This window comes from Drosophila yakuba, chromosome 2L (assembly GCF_016746365.2).
Source record: "Drosophila yakuba strain Tai18E2 chromosome 2L, Prin_Dyak_Tai18E2_2.1, whole genome shotgun sequence".
NCBI classification, from domain to species: Eukaryota; Metazoa; Arthropoda; class Insecta; order Diptera; family Drosophilidae; genus Drosophila; species Drosophila yakuba.
The window spans coordinates 16,563,971-16,576,757 of NC_052527.2; the positions used below are offsets into that span (position 1 = coordinate 16,563,971).

General features: G+C 41.0%; 1 protein-coding gene across 2 annotated transcripts in view; it reads right to left on the minus strand.

The window, feature by feature from the left end:
* The window catches only part of LOC6528491 (diacylglycerol kinase 1), a 45,053-nt gene extending 32,266 nt beyond the window's left edge, over positions 1 to 12,787 (minus strand). The window contains exons 1-2 of one of the 2 annotated variants that reach the window (XM_039371706.2): positions 12,310 to 12,787; positions 8,375 to 8,484 (exon numbers count right to left, since the gene is read on the minus strand). The gene's annotated coding sequence lies outside the window, so the exon portion shown is untranslated. The remainder of the gene's footprint in view (positions 1 to 8,374; positions 8,485 to 12,309) is intronic. The other variant, XM_002089501.4, reaches the window with a different exon arrangement.

Below are 12,787 nucleotides of genomic sequence, written 5' to 3' on the forward strand. Positions count from 1 at the left end.
TGGATTTCCTTTCTTGCTTCGTATTTTCTGTATTTTTTTGCGCTATTTGGGTGTATTTAAGCTGGGCCACGCCCCTCCGGTCAGCGTGACAGATGAGAAATGAAAGCACTTCCTGGGCCAGTGGCCAAATCGATTCTGATTCGGAGCCGGAGTCGGATTCGCTTTGGCCTGCAGCGATGGCCGCACTTACAACACACAACCTAAAATAGCAAACGCTTTTTGGCTGCCCCAGATTACAAACGCACATGTATGGGGCATATAAATCTGTGGGGTATCTCGTAACCAAGTGAACACAGTGAGAGAAATGTAGTTTATACAAACATAAATAAATTATATCTATTAAAATGATTATCAATTGCATGGTTTAATAATTGTGTGTCATTGGCTCTACTTGAAATGGTAATGAATAGAGGATCTTTGGACTTGTGATGTCGGATGATTTACTCTATATGGGAGTCTAATCCATGGGAATATGGTGTAGCATAGGTGTTTGTTTTCTCAGTGCAGCGCACAGCGCGTAGCACTCACCACCCGATTGGCCTCTGACGTCAGAGCCCCTTTCGACCGCTGCGAAAATGGCCATTGAAATGTTGACGTCGACGGCGTTGCGAGTAACGGATTTGTCTCTGCCCTGTTATTGTTTAACTCACAGATACTCCTGCGGTCGCCAGTGTGGGTGTGCGTATTAGTGTGTGTGGTATCTGTGCGGTTTATTGACATTCAGCGGCGAGTGAGTGTGTGTGAGTATTTGTTTTGGTCAAACCTATAGTCAGAGATAGATGAAAAATTGATTGTGCTTCACGCTTCACCTCAACCATTTGGCAAGCTGAAAAAATACTAGTCCAGTGTATCCAGTCATCAATTATGTGTCTCAATTAAGGATTTCCAAATGCAGTGAATGCACCCGTAACCAAAGTTATAATCTCTCAGAATTCTCAAAAGTAAGCTGGTATTATGCTCGGCTTGCTACTGGCGACAGTTGCCCAGCATGGAAATGGGAAATGCCTGACACATGTAACGAATTTCGATCACTCGAAAGTCGAATAAATCAAAGACATGACAAAAAGTTGAAGGCATTTGTCGCTTAATTGGGGTGCCACGCGTTGCAGCAACAAATACAAAAACGAAGGCCACTCAGCAGACGAGGGAATGCAAAGGAGGAGGCGACTTTGACTGGCAGTTTCGACAGGCCAAATGCGAAACGATATCTGTCGTGCTATTAACGAAGGAAGTGAACATCCCTCGTGCAAAAATAATGACGTATTTTCAGGCATACCAAGAAATATTTCAGTTACAAGACCAAAAGTCAAGCTCACGCCTTCAGATTGATTCCATATGTAAAACTGATGGAACTTATTATGGAAAAGGTCTGTTGAAATTATTATTTTGGAGATTATAACTTAATGGCCTCATGAATGGAGTGATAATCGGAATAAAATTAAAATAAATGTATGTAGGGATGGTACAAATTAAGTTTATTATTTAGGGTATTGTTCACAAAGTTTGAAATTAATAATTATAAAAATGAAAAGAACTACGACTCTCGCACTAATAAACGCATCGACTGACTTCGTTAAAAATTCTGCAGCGACTGAATTACTTCAGAGACACCATGGGAGAGAGAGACTGTTGGCAATGCTGTTAGGATCTGGCTGATATAGAAAACAGTGTGTGCACTCCCAAACATCTAGGCTGCATGATAATGCCAACTTACTCCAATCCCACAATCGGCCATCCTGAATATTCATTCGCCCCTGAATGAACTCCATTTTTTTATATATTCGGCTGCAGTCGTTGTTGTTTTTGGCCCTTCCTGATTCCCTTCCTTTATTACTTCATAGCGACCGTGGTTTAGTTTTTTTGTAATTTTATACGGACCGAAAAATTTTGGCCGAAGTTTCATTCCTGTTCCATACTGTGTTCTCTTAATGGCTACCAAATCTCCTTCTTCATATTCATTTTCAACCTTTCTTTTCTCATTAAAGTTTTTCCTATTCTCTTGCTGCACTTTTTCTATGTTTTCCTGTGCTTTCTTTCGAATCTCTTCCCTCTCATCGTTCAATTCTTCTAGTTCTAAGTCGTCTATTAGGTCTTTTATATCATTCAGCTTAAGTCTCATATTCAATCCTGTCAAAATTCTAAATGGACTATATTTAGTGGTTCGAGGTGGAGTATTGTTTATGATTTGTTGAACTCTGTCTACGTGGCGATACCAATTTAGTGGGTTTTCTTGACACATTTTGCCGAGCATCGGGATGACAATTTTGTGTATTCGTTCGACTTGTCCATTGCCTCTGGGAATACCTGTCGCAATGTGGAGTAGTTGAATGTTTTCGCGATTGCAATATTCAGTAAAGGATCCTGAAGTGAATGCGGTTCCTCTGTCCGTAACTATTCTGCGAGGGTTCCCAAAAACTGCTGCTTGCTTCTTGAGTTTTTCTATAACCTCATCTGTTCCTGTTGATTTTGTTGGATAAAGCCAAACAAATTTAGAAAAACCATCCACGACTGCTAATATGTGGTTATACTTCTTTTTTGTATCGGTAAGTGGGCCAACGTGGTCGATGTGGTAGGTTCCGAGTGGTTCTTGAGCCTTGTCGATCGGCGACAGTAATCCCTCCTTTTTTCCGCGCTTAGAGTCAATGATCAGGCACTCTACACATGCTCTAACCACTCTTTCTACTTTAGGCAGAATTCCTGGAATGTAATAGGACTTCTCCAAAATGTCTCTGGTTTTTTTTATTCCGAAGTGACCCTCTTTGTGTGCTGTAGCAATGATTTCATCTACCATCGAGTCGGGAACGACTATCAGCTCATTTACTGGATCCTTGCAAAGGATATTATTTTTTATATAAAAATCTTCGTGCTCCTTATTACTTGCCAATATAACTTTGACGGCTTTTATCCAGTTGTCCCTGTTCTGTGCTTCGATCAAGCGTGATTTTGTGGAATCCGCTATAAGAAAGCACGACAAACGGCTGAGTGCATCTACGTGTCTCATCTTCGTTCCGGCTCGGTGCTCCACTTTATACTCGAATTCCTGCAATGACATTGCCCATCTTGCAACTCTAGGAGGCAGATCGTCTTTTTTGATGGTCATTGCAAAAGCGTTGCAGTCTGTGACCACTGTGAACGGCTTTCCCAACAAGTACACTCTCCATTTTTTCAACGCATTCACAATGGCTAAAACCTCGAGCTCATAGGAACTGTATTTCTCCTCACAATTGTTTGTTTTGCGGCTCATAAATTCAATCGGGTGAAATTGCTGATCATCTGGGTCCTTCTGCATCAAAACGCCGCCAAAGCCATATTTACTCGCATCTGTGTGTACTTCTGTAACAGCTAAAGGGTCAAACAGTTTCAGTACTGGTGCTGATACCAATAGTTGTTTTAAGTGGTTGAAGGAAGCGATACCCAACTCAGTCATCACGAGGTTCCTATCGTTCTTCTGATTGCATTCCTTTCGAAGCATGTCACTCAAAGGCTTTGCTGCCAAGGCATAGTCTTTGATAAAGCGTCGCATGTATGACGTTAAGCCCAAGTACCTCTGCAAAGCTTGCCTGCTTTGAGGGATTGGAAAGTTAACAACAGCTTTGATTTTCTCGTCAGTTGGGGATATGGTTCCATTCTCAATCGTATAGCCTAAGAAGTTGATTCTTCTTTTCAAAATCTGTGCTTTCTCCCACTTAATTCGCAAACCTGCCTTCGACGCTGCGCTTAATACGATTTCCAAAGCCTTGATTCCATCGTTCTCGTCCTTGCTTGGTACTATTATATCGTCCATGTATACTACGATTGTCTGATTTTGAATGAGTTCTCGCAAGACTGCTGAAACATAACGACAAAACACAGCTGGGGAATTTGAGATGCCAAATGGAACATGCGTAAATTCATACTGTCCGTTGTGAGTCACGAATGCTGTGAACTTCCTTGAATCTTCGTCGATCGGCACGTGGAAAAATCCGTTCATCATGTCGAGAGTGGTAAAGATTTTCGACTTCTGCAATCTATCCAGAACATCGTCTATCAGGCTCATTGGAAAGTTGTCCTTCTTGATTTTCTGGTTAAGTTTCCGATAGTCACAACAAAATCTCTTCGATCCATCCTTTTTTGACACTAGTACCACAGGCGATGCATACTCTGAGCAACTTGGTACGATTATTCCCTCTGAAAGCCAGTCTTGCACTTGCTTGTCTATGAAACATTTGTTCTCATACGAAGTTCGTCGTGGTCGCTGATAAACGGGTACATCGTCTTCCAATATGATCTTCATATTAACTGGAGACGCCAATGACTTTACTGGTTTATAATCTTTAACTAGATTTTCTACCTTTAGCTTCTGACTCTTTTCAAGGTGAGATAGATCGATTTTGTCGAGCACGGAGGACTCATTGATGATCTCAGTGACACGCATTCCTTTGAATGCCGTAGCGAAATCCTTTTCTTTTTCTTTAAATAAGACCCCCTTCGAACTGAACACGACATCGATACATTGGAGCACATCATTTCCAATAATGGCTGCGTACTCCAATTCATTCTGTTTTACTACGTGAAAAGTTGAGGTAAAGCATACGTCATCTGCCTGAAGGTTAATATCAAAGCATCCTATTGTCCTTAGCTCACCTTTGCCAATGCCTCTCAGATGTTTAAATACAGGCTTCAGCCTTAAATCCTCAAAGCTTCTGAAAATATCCTCCCTCATCAAGCACAAGTCGCATCCCGAATCGATCATCGCTACGAATGTCAAACCATTTGCTACTATCATTTTATATATTGAGCCTTTTTCAACATTGACTTCCAGGACATTCGCTTTCTCATTCTTGACGACAACATTATTTTTCTTTTCCGCGCAGTTCTTGGATATGTGCCCTTTCTGATTGCAATGATAGCAAACTACGTCGCCCTTACAATCTCTGGCAATGTGGCCTTCACTGTTGCACTTAAAGCATTTTCTCTGGCCATTACTCTGTCCTTGTTTCACTGCCACCTCTTTCTTAACAATTTCCTTATTAATTCCTTTTCCCTTTATCTTTTCGTAAATAGAAATTTCGTCCTTCAGCTCCCTGATAGTTTTTGCGCGATACAGCCCAGCCTTATTTATCCTGCCATCCGGTATGCCTTCTACAACATAAGAAACTAAACTCTCCTCATCAAGATTTATCGATTTGCTGATCTCCATCATGTTGTACAAAAACTCAATGCATGTCTCTTTTGGTTGTTTTTGCCTTTGCCGCAGAAGCTTATGAATCTCAGCCGAGCATAATTTTTTGCCGAACTCATCTTTTAACGCGCGCTGTAACTCGACCCACCCTCTAATTCGGTTTGTGCTTTTGATATAAAGCTTGGCGGCTCCGGTCAAAAGTTGTTTAGCATAAATAAATCTTTGCAAATTGTCCCAGCCTACGGTTACTGCAACGTCTTCGAACTCAGACAACCAATGATTGACGTCTTCGTGGTCTGAGCCAGAAAATGATGAAATGCTGTCTTGGACATCGCGTAGAGTAAATCTCGAGCCTACGTGGTGACTAACATCTTGATAATTAGATGAACCCGAAACACTTACTGCATCCTCTTCCTCACCGCCCGCATCTATGCCATAGTGTTCAAATAATCTGTCCTGCAAAGCGCTCTTTCGCCCATTGGTATCCAAACCCAATTCCGTTAATTTTGCTTTTAAAAAGGGCACGGTCAATTCGAGAATTTGTCTAGCATCCATGTTAGTGCGTGAGCCGTTTACAAATTAATTTAAATGTTAAACAATGAATTCAAAAATATTAAACAATATTAAACAAATTTTAAAACCAATTTGTTAAATGCGCAGCCTCTCGCTCACCCAACCAGTTGTTACGACTCTCTTCCGCCGCACTTCTCGTCTCTTCAATGTCGTCGTATTTAAGTTCTTCTGCGTTGCGAAATTCGTCTTCGCCGTAACCTCGCTCCGTATTGCGTTACAGATCACGTCGTCGATTGCTCTTACGTCGCCGTCGCTGCTCCTGCTCTTCGTTATTTCGTCGTTTTGTTCAAAAATATGTACTTATATACTCGTCGCTGTGCAAAACTAGTTGTTGCTATATTGCCAGCTCCAAGTCTTGCCTCTATTTGCGTCTCAGCTGCTGTTTTTATTTCTTCGTCGTTCCCGTCGAAATGCACGTATTTTTTCACGCCGTCGATGCTTCTCTTGTTTTTGCGTCGTATGATCTCCTCTACTCGTTTACTGTTTCCTTCTTTATTTGGTTTGTCGTTGTCGTTGTCCTCTCGTTGTCGTTATCCTCTCTTTGTCGCTATCCTCTCGTTGTCGTTCCTTTCGCCAGCTCTATCCGCTCTTCGATACGGAATTTCACCACGAAAAATTCTTGTTTCGACACGTCTTCAAAATGCCCAAGAACTTTCATGTGCACGTCGAAAGACTTTCTACTAGTCTCACCGTTGCTCTTGCGTCGTCGTTGCAACCGTCACTTAAATATTCTTTCAAAGGTTCTCTTCTTTGTCGAGAAAAGATCCAGAATTTGCTCCAGTTTTGCTTCGTCGAATTGTCGCACGCCAGTTTATCTTCTCCTTCGTTCTCTCAAATTCGTTAGTGTTAATGCACTTTTATTAATTTTATTCTTTGAACGTTCCCGGACGAGCCCCCAATAATTTGTAGGGATGGTACAAATTAAGTTTATTATTTAGGGTATTGTTCACAAAGTTTGAAATTAATAATTATAAAAATGAAAAGAACTACGACTCTCGCACTAATAAACGCATCGACTGACTTCGTTAAAAATTCTGCAGCGACTGAATTACTTCAGAGACACCATGGGAGAGAGAGACTGTTGGCAATGCTGTTAGGATCTGGCTGATATAGAAAACAGTGTGTGCACTCCCAAACATCTAGGCTGCATGATAATGCCAACTTACTCCAATCCCACATGTATTATAGTGGAAATTAATACCTTTGTTATAGGAAGTTGGTTTTTCTCAACTTCGTAGGAACAACACATTTTGTGTCCATCTTTGCGCACTCACTCATTCTTCCAGGACGATTCTTTACAGCACGTTACCCCTGAATGGCACATCCCGAAACGGACTTTGGATTAGAAGCGTCCTTGTGGGCCGCTTCACACCCACACCCACACCGACACCCACACACACGCACTGGCACACTCACACTCTCGCACATTCTTGACGGGGCTGTCAGACGCCATTATCACATATTGCCGTCACTTTGCGTTCGCCAATGCCGCTGTTTCTGTGGTCGTAATGCGCAAATACCCAAACACTCGTATGGCAAAGGTCCTGTCCGAGTCCTTATTCGCATTGTCGCATATCCGCATCTGGGACATATGCAAATGGTAGATGGTAAATGGTAAATGGTGGATGGCAAATGGTGGATGGCAAATGGTGGATGGCAAATGGTAAATGGTAAATGCTGAAAGGCAAATGCCAAGTCGGTCAAATCGCTTTTGCACATGAGCCTTATTTGCATCTCATTAACATCCGGAGCTCTCGGGCTCCAACAATGGCCGACGTGTCATTTCCGCTGCTATTTCTATTCCCATTCCCATACATATCCCATTTCTATTTCTATATCTATTTCCGTTTTCCAATATGCCAAGGGTCGGATAATTATTGCACTGAAAATGGAGTATTGGCGGTCACGCCTAATGAGCATGTCCTGCGATGACTGACGTGATGTGATGTGATGGGATGTGATGAGTGTGTGCGCGGGGTAGTTAATGTCACATATTTTGATAAATTGTTTTACGACCATAATTTGTGCAGCTTTTATCGCCTTTTTGTAATGGCTTTCTATTAGTGTTTTATGCGCCGTAAAAGTAGCTCCACAAAACACGCATTCATCATTATGCTGATAGTTGATGGCAGTGGCAACAAAATGAAATTAAATTATTTACAAGCCTCTCGACGGGCGTCTTTTGCATTTTATGGCAGCGCAAACAGGCCGCACTCTTATTTATTCAGCATTCTGTTGAACACGCGCTCAAATAATTTGTATTTGGCATAACCTTTGGGGCCGACGGCAAACAGGGCCAAACAAGGGTTAACAGCCATGTCCCAGACAGATACAGATACATATTTAGATACAGATACGCTGAAAAAACAACTGCCACGAAACTGTTCTTTCAAGAGTTTACCTTTGCATACAAAGAATAACTTGATAACCTCTTACCTTAGTAGATGGAAAATCCATCTCAGAAAGTATAATATGTGCATACAAGCTATGTAAGGTAAGCTATTTTAAACTTCAATCAAACTTTTTTTCCGGTGCACAGATACAAGATACTAGAATGATGTTACCCGTGGATAGGGACTGTTTACATTTTGATGAGCCCGAAGAAGCGAAATATTTGACTATTTATACGTGTTTACATACCTCTGTGCTGCTTCTTCCGCGCTGGTTCCTCAATAGAAAAAGACGGCGACAGTGGAGCGTGCCGGAAAGAGACGGGAGATGAGTGGGCTCCTCCTCGGGCTTAGTGCATTCTACAAAGAAATTAGCGCACACAAAGTCAGCGGAAGTTGTGAGGAAATCTTTTGCGCAAACATTCAGATAAGGCTAAACAAACCATCCATGTTTGCGCCGCAAATATTGTTGCTTATACTCAATCGCATACTCAATAGCAAACTCAATCTTAATCGCAAATTAACACGACTGGTGTTTGACGTCTAGTTGAACGAATTAAATAACTAATTCAAGGGGTTTGCGTTTAATCAAGGCGCCCAACTTGGCCAACAAATAGTGCTCTCTTGGCCAAGTCCTGAACCAGTGGTTGCGACCTTGAAGTTTCTCTGTGAGTTTCAGAATTTGCCCCGCAATAAATTCATCTTAATATCCAAGCAGTGTGGAAGTTTCGGTCGTCTGAGCGCATTTTTCATTCTAATGGAGTCGTCTGCACGTTGCAAGCAAACTTTTCTTCCCAGCGCCACCGCAAACAATGCCAAATTATATACGTACATACATAGGTAACATATGGGATAGATTCAAGAACGTACAGGCTCGGCTCAGAAAGTAGTAAGAAAGTAAATGAATTTTAAATATTTCATTTAATACTCTGCTTTCTTTTTTAAGATTTTAATGAAAGGACATTAATTTAAAATCGTAAATGTTAAGCTGCATTTTATTAAATAATTTTGTAAGGACTAGAGCTATTGTCACAACCGAAACTGTAACTATAGACACTCGGCTCGCATTCAGACCTCCATCCCATGGCGTGGAACACATGTTAAATACTGTGAATAGTGCAAAACTTTGACATCAAAGTTTGTTGCTGAAATTATTTCTGCGTTGTACTTGTGTGAAATGGGAATTAATTCAGCTCGTAGCTCCCAAATAGCTAGGACCAATGGGATATGGGATATGGTTTTGATCAAGTTTAAGGGAAGTTCATTAGCAGCGAACGGCAAACAGGGCGTATGCGTAATCTAGCTGTTTCGAGCGGTTCAATAGTAAAGCCAAACTTCGATTTGGATGACTTGGCGTGGCGATAAGTCGCAACCATTAAATGCTCGTTAGTAGTCATTGCCATATCTGTATTTGTAGTATTTGGCAAATTATCAGCCAGCGACTCGTTTGCATTGCTCCTCTAATCAGCGCTGGGCAAACAAAAAACTGACATGAATGAAATTTACAGAGTACGGAATGGCTCTTTTCCATTACACTGGCTAACAGCATATTTGTACAATTTTTAAAAAGAAGGGCAGCATTTGAAAATTTAAAAGAAAATGTACCATTTATCTAGGCTTTCTTAAAAAATATATATGTACATACTCAGCAAATGCAATCAGTTTACTTTTGCCTTTATTTATTAGGGATTATTGATATATTAATATTTATTAATAATGAACAGACTGTTAAATTATTTTTTTAAGAAGAGATAAAATGGAAAAGCCAGGGATTTTGATATAGAAATGTCCACAATAGATAGGAAGAAAGTGTTTGAGGACCTTGACATTTGCTACAATACGAGGCAAAATATTTAACTATATATGTATATATATTTTCAATGGAAATTCAAGGCCATGTTATGCCTCCCCTAAAATTTGTTTGTCTGAAAATGGCTTTACAGCAAATTGTAAAAGTAATTTCTCATTGTCTGCAAAGCCATTGTTACGTGAACTTTGTTGCCTAGTGTTATGAGTTGGTCTGCGTATCTTTCCTGCGTATCGCGCATCTAACCGCGGGCAGGGAAAACTTCAGTGGGAGTGCCCTGGGCAAAACGCTTGCCTCACAGATTTGCGTGCAGCACACACAACAAAAAGTAAATAATGAACAAAAAACAAAAAACAAAAAAAACGGACTGGGTGTGGGCTCTTGGATATTTGGGATACTTGGGTGCTGTGTCACATTTCTGTTGCGAGCTTCGTGTTATTTTGCCATTTTGTTTGCTTGGTTGGCTGTGCGACGCTGCGGCTTATCACATAATTTGAATAAAGTAGCTGCAATCTTGTGTGTCAGATTATCGCAAATTAGAGCGACAACGGACAGGGGTGCAGATAAAAACATCAGCTAAGTAGCAGCAGGAGTAGCACTAGCAGAAACTCTACAAATTGTTTAGATGAGTTTGAGTGTGGAGCAATGTAGCTTTAAGAACATTATCAAGCATACGCCCTGGTGTCTGATGCACTTTCTGTCCCGCAGTTTGCTTACTTTGTGCGGCAAAATCGAATTATGCACGTGGGGCGCAAAGGTGAGCAAGGGGCAGAAGTGAATGGGCGAAATAATTGAATCAGGAGCAAATTGCAGGACATGTCGCCCGCCAGCCTGCAGGCAACTGTCTGCTCCTTTTTCCACGTCACGGATGTTAACCGATGTTACCCGTTCTCCCGTCTGATGCTGACTTTTCCCGGACGTTAAGCAAATTGCTTGACACTTTTAATTATGGAAATCGACTACTAACGCTCTGACGGGTCGCGAGGATATATGGGCTTATACATATATGAATTGCGATTGCAGTGCGGAACATAAGTTAAGCAGTCACCATCCGTCACTTTTCGTGGTAAACATCACATCACATTTAAATGTGAAAACATTTAAAACAACAGCACAGCCAGAGGCAACGAAACGGCTAAACCGGACCATTAGCTAAATAAATCGAAACTGCTTTGGACGAAATTAAACGAACTCGAGCGCGGAGTGAAGCAAACATTAATCCACCAGGAATGGGCATCTACCCCTTTCGCACAATGCCAAAAATACGCAATTCAAATTTCTGCGAATTGCGAGGAGCGCCGTTAATCGAAAAACCGTTTTTCTTCCAGCAGTGAAAAGCTAATGAAAGGGGAAATCAAATCGAAAATTCAGCGTCACGCGAATTATGACCGCTGCTCGATAATTGTTGTATACAGGGAGAGATAATCAAACATTTTTTATTGCAGAGTAAATATTTTCGCAAATGTAAAATAGAAATAGGTTTTTTTTACAACGGACAAAACAAAACTTATTTCGATTTCTTTTTATCGGACTGCCTAATGACTGATCGTGTAAATGTACTAAACAGTTCTAATTCAAAGATAAAAATCATAAAAATCAAATGTAATAATATACATGCTAAAAATGTTTTTTACTTTATTGACTTTATTAATTAATGTAATGTAATATTAAGGCACAAAGGCAAATACATTTGGTTTAAAACATTTACAAATAAAAATCAAAATTAGCGATTTTTAGAACCATTACTTTTTAATAAACATCTAGTCTTTAAAAAAATTTACACGAATGAAACGTGGTCTTTTGAAGACGTTAATGTAATTTGCCAGCACAAAATGTTATATTGACATTTTTTAATATGTAACGCAGCAACTTTGTTTAGAGCATGTGTTTACTTTCTTCTTTGCGAGCTGCCTTCATCTGCAAAGGAATCCCCCTGCCTTCCGCGGTTTTCACGGAAATGAGTCGGAAAACATTTGCCTGTCAACGGGGTCATAATCGAACACGGCTGTATATGGTATATGTACTTTGCGGGATGGGGGGCTCGGGAATATTTGGTAATTGCACCTCGGGATGCTTAACATGATGCACTGGCACCGCGAAATATTAAGTCTGCCGCGGCCCAGGCAATATCGGCCATTATTTATTGCACACAGTGCTCCCGGTTCTTTATGTCATCATAGTGGCCTGGCTTTCCATCGGCATTTTCGGCGAGTGCTGCTCTTTTCCGCTCTGACTCATGATGAAATGAATTTTCAGACCAGCCCAACACTGAAGGTTTCCCAAAATTTACATATTCCGGGCCAGAAACTTGTTCGCACCAGTCTTTGGTTAATTTGAGGGCACCCCACGTGCACTCACACCCACGCACTTTGGCTCACCTTTTCGCTGGATGGATTTTCCTGGTTGTCCTCGCTTTTCCTGTTTTCCCTGCTTTCGCTTAAATTAATGCTGCAGCCGAGGACCTGGGAAGTGCGGTTCCTTTTGCTGTTGTGGCACTTTTCACTAGCATATTTTGCTGCGCAGTTTGACGCGTGTAATTGTAATTTATTCACGCTTAAGCCCGGCACATGGCGTATGTTGAACAGTTTCTGTTTACACTCACTTTGAAATCATTTACAAGGTGTTTTCCTGCGATATCTCTATATCTTCGCGATGGGGCGAAGTCAAAGCACTTTGTCGTTTCTTTGACTTGCGAGGGTTTTTAGCTTCTTTTTTTGTTTTTGTTTTTTATGTTTACTACAAAAATATATGTTTTGTTTCGGGGGATTTCCTGATAAACTCAAGACCGTTTCTTAATTTTCGGGGAGCTTTCTCCAGCTTTTTTCCCAGATGCGATCGCCGGCACGTCCACTTACG